Genomic DNA, 7,416 nt, shown 5'->3' on the forward strand with positions numbered 1-7,416 from the left:
TGTGGTTCACCAAAGATATGAAGAAACTGATTTTCCAGCTCATAATTTGATTCAGAAGGTGCAGCTCTCTCAAAATATATAAACTCCCAGGAGGAAGTTAAGCACCATTATCCTCCACGTGACCATCTGTATCATCAAAAGACATTTATTAAGCACTTAACTGTGCACGGTGCCGAGATAGATGGTGAACAGAGAATCAGGTACTGAATTTCTTGTCTTCCGTGAAGTCACTGCACATACAAGAGAGTGAATACAATGCTGGACCAAGACACAAAGTAGAGAATGAGACAGAGTGCAGGTAAATCTTCAGAGGAGACATGGGCTGGGACGATGCACCCCCTGCAGAGAGATCCCAAAAGACAACCGAGAAGTATTTATTCTCTCTTACCTGAGGCAGGGCTACCAGGCAACCCCAAAAACTTGAGGGCCGGCGCTGTGTTGGGCAAGAGATCTCAAGTGCTCGTGACACGCGGAGGAGGACAGATTGCTATGTGCGGGGTGTGGAGAAAGGCTGGGGATGGGGGCACGGCGGCCTCTCCGATTGCTGCCTCCCAGCTATAAATTGCCGGGCGAAAGTCAGATCTGGACAGCTCTGCTCGGAATGGTCGTTCGTCCCTGTGTCCAATCCCTGTGAGCAGGGGCAGGGATACAAGGGATATCACGTGACAAGCACTCGTTGATGGGCAGGTGATCATGCTGTTCTGGGCGGGCCCTCCCAAAGGGTCTGCCGCAGACCTCATCAGGACCGGTGTAGATGCAGCATTTCAGTCAGAAGACAAGATGGGGCGTGTGGGTGGCTCGGTCGGTTAAGCGTCTGACTTCAGCTCAGGTTATCATCTCGAGGTCTGTGAGTTTGAGTCCCACGTCCGGCTCTGGGCTGACGGAGGGGAGCCTGGAGCCTGCTTCGGATTCTGTGTCTCCCTCTCTTTCTGCCCTTCCTCTGCTCACGCTCTCTCTCTCTTAAAAATAAATAAACATGAAAAAAAAAAAAAAAGACAGCACATACTGCTTTCCCTCCAAGACTTCTTGTTTTAGTTTTATGTAGTTTCCTTTTACTTGTTTTAGTCCTGCTAAATTGCTTTTTGTTGTCCTTATCGGGGTGCTAATTGACGGCTCGTTTGGAGTTCGGTTGCCTGACCGTTGATGATGATCTACAGCCATGTAGCCACCGACGCCGTCCCCAGAATACATCTGTCACTCCCAAATGCTTCCTCCTGTCCATTTTCAGTGATCCCTGCCCCAAACCTGACCACTCATGAACACTGATCTGCTTTCTGTCACTATATTTTGCCACTTTGAGATTTTTATGTAAGTGGAATTGCTTTGTGAGTCTTTCGTGTCTGACTCTTTTCATTTATTAGCAAAACGCTTTGGAGATTTATTAATGCTGATGCGTGTATCAGTATTTATTCCTTTGTACCGACGAGATGTGCTGCATCGTATGGATGGACCACGATGTGTTTGTCCACTCACTAGCAGATGCTACTTGCAACCTTTCCAGTTTGGGACCTATGGGTCACACTGCTGTGAGTGCGAGTGTTTGTGTTGCTGTCTGCCTTCTGTTCTCTCGGGCAGATCCTAGGAGTGGAATTGGCAAATGGTAGTGATGTTGAACTTAGTAACATACTGCCAAACTGCTTTCTAAAATTTTCTTTTTCCCATTTTGCATTTCCACCAGCAACACGTAAGTTTCAGTTGTCCCCCTGTCTCGCCAACACTCGGTGTTTTCCAGTTTTTCACTTTACCATTTAGTTGGTGCACGGTGATATTGACGAGGCACTTAATTAACATCCTTGGGTTTTCACGATTACATTTTTCAATTTTTTTATTCTCTATTTTTGAGAGAGAGAAAGATCATGAGCGGGGGAGGAACAGAGAGAGGGAGACACAGAATCTGAAGCAGACTCCGGGCTCTGAGCTGTCGGCACAGAGCCCGACGCGAGGCTCGAACTCGCAAACCTCGAGATCGTGACCTGAGCTGAAGCTGGATGCTTAACCGACAGAGCCACCCAGGAGCCCCTTCACAGTTATATTTTTAATTTTGTGCTAATGCCAATGGGACTCCTGTGGAAGCAGTTCAATGCTTGGCGTGTCGTGACCATGAAGCAAGTACATTACCTGCCATTGTCACTGGTGCCATTTAATGACTTTGCCAGTGCTTAGCAGCAGAAGTGCATTTTAGTATCACGTAGTGTTGCCCTGGGGACTCTAAAGCATGTTTGCGCTGTGGGACCCAGAGTTCAACACCCCTGTGTGTGTTAATAAAGGTAGAGACCCTGCCTTTTTGTCCTATTTGCTTTCATCAACATCCCACAGATGCCTCCAGCCAATGTTCTCATTGTTCAACAGCATGGTTGTCACCTAAACTATTAGGTTTTACTTCCTTTTGTTGGATCAAACAAAGCCCGCAACCCTGATTATACTCTCCAGGCTGGCTCAGAGAAGTTTTGAAATTTGTGTTTAATAAATATTAAACCTGTGGCTTGGGTCGGGAAATTGTAAGGTTCCCAACACAATTTTGTTTTTTTGTTTTTGTGTTTGTTCTGTTCTTTAGAGAGAAAGAGAGAGTGAGCACAGGCACGTGGGTGTAAGCATGGGAGGGGAAGAGGGAGAGAGAGCATCTCCAGCAGGTTCTATGCCCAGCACAGAGCCTGATGAGGGGCTTGATCTTACAACAGTGAGGTCGTGGCCTGAGCTGAAATCAAGGGTCGGACGCTTAACCGACTGAGCCCCCCAGGTGCCTCGTGACACAATTTTGTCCTAACCATTTGTACCTATCTGTTACGGATTCACTGTGTCTCCTTAAAATTCATATATTGAATCCCTAGACTCCAATGTGCTTGGAGTTGGGAGACTGGGTATTTGGGAGGTTGGATGAGACCAGGAGGGTGGGATCCCTGTGGTGGGGTTTGTGCCCTTACAAGACAGACACCAGAGAGCTCTTTCTCTCCGTCCACCATGTTGGGAGGGGACGCAGTGAGAAGGCAGCTGTCTGCAAGCCAGGAGGAGGGCTGTCATCAGGAACTGACCGTACTGCACCCTGAACTTGGTCTTCCAGCCTCTAGAACCATAAGAAGATAAATGTCTGTCACTCCAGCCTCTGGGTCTATGGTGTCTTGTTATGACCACATGGACTAAGACACTCTCAAAGTTCCACCTGGTGCTCAAAACTCATTTGTCTGCTGCCTCCACACTGTATCCCAAAAGGCTAATCTCACATACTAACTCCTTTTTTCTACATCTTTTAAAAGTAAACATTAAAGATTAGAAAGTAGATTATTGACTCCCAGGGGCAGAATAAGGGCAGAATGAGGGTACAGAGCTCCTTTCTGGGGTGCCAAAGGTGTTCTAAAATCAGTCAGGGCCGATGGTCCCACAACCCTGTGGATGTACTTAACCCTACCGCATTGTACACTTTAAAGAAGTGAATTTTATGGAATGTGAATTGTGTCTCGGTCAGTCTGTTGACAAAAAAATACAGCGGACCAGTATATGGGCACACCAGTTCTTCAGATGGCAATGCCTTGATTGAAATTTTGATTCATATGCCTGGACACTGGTTGAGGGGGAGTTTTGACAAACTTTATTGAACAGTCTCCGGTTGTTTGTCCTTGAGATGGAACTGAAAGGAATTCTCGGACACACACCGACATCGCTGCCTACCCCGTGTCAAACTGTAAGTAAAATCAAATGGTTGTCCAGAAACGTGGATCTACAGGAACCGTTGTTTCCAATTATTTCATGATAGAATAATGAATAAGGAATATCATATACTTAATATTTAATATTCTATTCAAAAAACTTTCAAAGGACATGGCATATGAAATGATAAGCAAATGTTAAAGATGCTTTAGATCTCTTCATTGAATTTTCTGATACCACTGACTGTATATTCTGCTTTTCTTGATTAATTTCTAATAACTATTCAGTTAAACCCTGTTGGAATATGGTGATTAAGTGATCTAGGGCAAATTAATTCACCAACCAATTTCAGCTGCTTCTGGATAATCCAGGCATGCACAGTAGGCTTACTGACCACCCATGATGGGGTTCCCCTGGGTTCCCACTGCTGATGTCTCCTCCTGGTGCCTCTGGGAGGTTCTGCCTCTTGCAGCTATCGCCGGCTGCCCGACGGGAGACCCACAGGGAAAGAAAGAGGGCAAATGCATTTTGCTCAATCTGCCTGAGATGCTTCAGAAGGCTTCAGTCCAATGGTTCAGGAATGACCGTGTCTGGAAAGACAAGATAGTGGTGAAGACAATCCTGTGACAGAAGACCAGTGGGGGAGCCTGTAAGACCCCACTTATTTTAAGTCCATGTGTTGCCTACCTTCAGATCTAGATGCCTTCCTTCCAGATCAGAATTGCCCAATAAGAAGTGTGATGTGAGGGGCGCCTGAGCGGCTCAGTAGGTTGAGCATCCAACTCTTGATTTTGGCTCAGGTCATGATCCCGGGGTCGTGGGATCAAGTCTCGCGTCAGGCTCTGTGCTAAGCGTGGATCCTGCTTGGGAGTCTTTGTCTCTCTGTTTTCCTCAGCCCCTCTCCCTGCTCACACCCCCTCTGTCTCTCTCAAAAACAAATAAATAAACATAAAAAAAAAGAAGGGTCATGTGAGCCACACAGATGGTTTCAGGTTGTTTAATATCCATTTTTAAGAGAAGCAAAAAGAAAGAGGTGAAAGTTAAAATCTCTCAGGATACCCAAAATATCATCATGTCAACATGTAATTATTAATGAGATACTTTGCATTCATTTTTATTGGATTAAGTCTTCAAAATCCATCACTGGATTACATTTGGATCACACCTCAAATTGGGCACCAAATTTTCGACGGTGCAGGTGAAATGTTGAGTCTCAGCCAAAGACCAAATTGTGTTTAATGGAAAATAGTTTACACCGCCTCCACATTAAAATCTAAATATAGCACATAGGTTACGTATACATCTAAACATAAGTTAATTAAGATTAAAAATGTCACGTTCAGTTTCTCAAGCCCATCAGCCCAGTGGCCCAGGTGGCTGGTGGCTCTGGCATCAGACAATGCAGGTCTAGATTATGCAGTGACTGAGCCAGGAGGCCAGGGGCAGGACAGAAAATAATCACCCCCCAAGTACCATCAATTACCTCACTCACAGATTAGAAGGTGTGCACAGCCATTTCTTTCTGACATAAATAATGGGTATGTGGAGACAGGACTTGTAACTAAGAAGGATTTGAACTTGACTTGTTACTTTCCAGGCTCTACAATTAATTCCACACCCGGGAAGGTCGATGAATCAAGTATTTGAAGCATATCGAAGGAGCTCCTGGGAGAAATTTTACATTTCTACGTAGACAGCGGCATTCTGCACAGCTGTGTGGACTGTCCCCTGGGATGCTGGCTGGCAAGACACGGCCCCAGGTGACCGTGCAGGAGGACACACGGCCACATCGTGTCCTCGGGAACTCCCCAGGGCGTGCGGACAGCAGGCTTCTGGACCCGTCCCCTCCTGTCCTGGAAGGGCCATCATCTCACTGGCATCCTGAACACCCTCCCCTAACACCACGTCCACCGGGCTATACTGTCTCTGCACCCCACACAGTGTGGCCTTGCCCCAGCACCCCCGGGGGCTGCTCCTCAAGGTGGGGGCTGTTTCCCGACAGTGATGTCCACCCACCAGCCAGCCTGGAGCACAGGGCCTGGAGCTCTCGGCCCCTCGGGCTTAGGGAGCGAGTGGATGGTTTGACGCAGCTGTGTTATCCGGGGTACAGGTTTCGGAAACCAGAGCGAGGGAGGGGGATATAATGAAAACCATCCCTCTGCCCGTTTTTTCCAATGTTTCTTGAGCTGAATTTTGAAGAGAACAAGAAGCACAAGGTACCTTATAAATACGTCTTTCTTCTCTGAGAAAACATCTGGAAGGTTGACACGAAGGGACCCACAACTGCTTTTTTGTTGTCATAAAGCCCGTGCTGGAACGGGAAGGGCGCGAGCAAGGGGGAGCCAAACCAATCATTTTAAATTGGGCTGAGAAAGGCCATTTAGTTCCACTCCATCTGAACTTACCAAACACTTGGTGCAGACCTCCTGAGCCCCCAGGCCGCCACCCTCTCCTGGGCCTAGGGGCCCACCGCCAAGCCGCCAAGCCTCTAGGAAAACATCTTGAATGTGTTTGGCTGAAAACAGGAATGAGTCCAGTGTTGGGAGAGAGCTAGGGTTTGCCAGCCGGCATTTCTTTCTGCTCTGCTCAGGGTTGCTTCGGTATACAGACGTGTGCACGGTGGGGCCCATACACGCGCACGTGCACACCCGAGATTAAGGGGGAAACAACCCAGAGTTTTAGCAGAGTAAAGGAAAATGCACAAGTTTTGAAAAAGGAAAAGAGACATTCGGGCCAGAGTTGCACATGCCTCTGGTCAGTCCCAGTCAGCCCGAGGAGCCCCAGGTGATGGGGCCAGGGGAGGGGGCAGACTCTTCCTTGGGCGAAGGGGACACGTCTCCAGGCGCACATGGCCTCTGTGTTACTGTTGGGGCAGTTGAGCCAGCTACGGTGCATGCAGACCAGGTGAGGCACCAGCCGGAGACCACACAGGGTGCAGCTCTGAGCATATCGATCCCTGTTCCCACCCTTGTGCACCCCAGACCTGCAGCACGGGGAGCCTGAGCCTTGAGGCCAAAAGTGTGATAGGCAGTCTGGGAGGGGAGAGGCTTCTGGGGACAGCGGGTGAGACGGTGGGAGTCTCAGAAGGCTTCCACAAGTGGGTGGCCTGGGGCTGGGGCATGGAAGCTGGTGGACGGGACCAGGACAGAGTGTTTTTGAAGCAGCAAGGCTCTGAGGCCAGAGCATCCCAGATTGTGTCCTGGTATTTTGTGAGCTTCTCTGAGATGCACAACTGGTGGGGAAAACACCTTTCCATCCTTGTTGGGAACCATCAGTTCCTATTGCCCATCGGCCAGTCAGACGTTGGGAACCTGGTCAAGTGTGCGACAGGCTCCCTGGGTGAGCAGCGTTTGGCTAGGAGATGGTTGCTTATCCCGGCTGGATGGGAACAGACCCTGCTTACAGTCTTCTCAGGGCCTAGCATATCCCTGCTGCTTTGCCCCAAAGGAGAACACAGATAGTGCCATGTGCACTTGGGACTCCATGCTGGAGGTGACGTGAGAAGTTAAAAGGCATAGAGTAGCACAGTGCCCATGTTCAGGAAACAGGGGTGCTTTCACATCCAGGAAACAGGAAAACTTTGAATTATTTCTATACTGAAAGAAAACAGTCATCAATAATGGGAAGAATTATAAAAGATGATAGATAGATAGATAGATAGATAGGTGATGGACACATAGATAGGTGATAGATGGATAGATAGATGATGGATGGGTAAGTGATAGATGATAGATAGAAAGATAGATACATAGATAGATACATAGATAGATAGAC

The sequence above is a fragment of the Panthera tigris genome, chromosome A1 (assembly GCF_018350195.1).
Source record: "Panthera tigris isolate Pti1 chromosome A1, P.tigris_Pti1_mat1.1, whole genome shotgun sequence".
Lineage (NCBI taxonomy): Eukaryota > Metazoa > Chordata > Mammalia > Carnivora > Felidae > Panthera > Panthera tigris.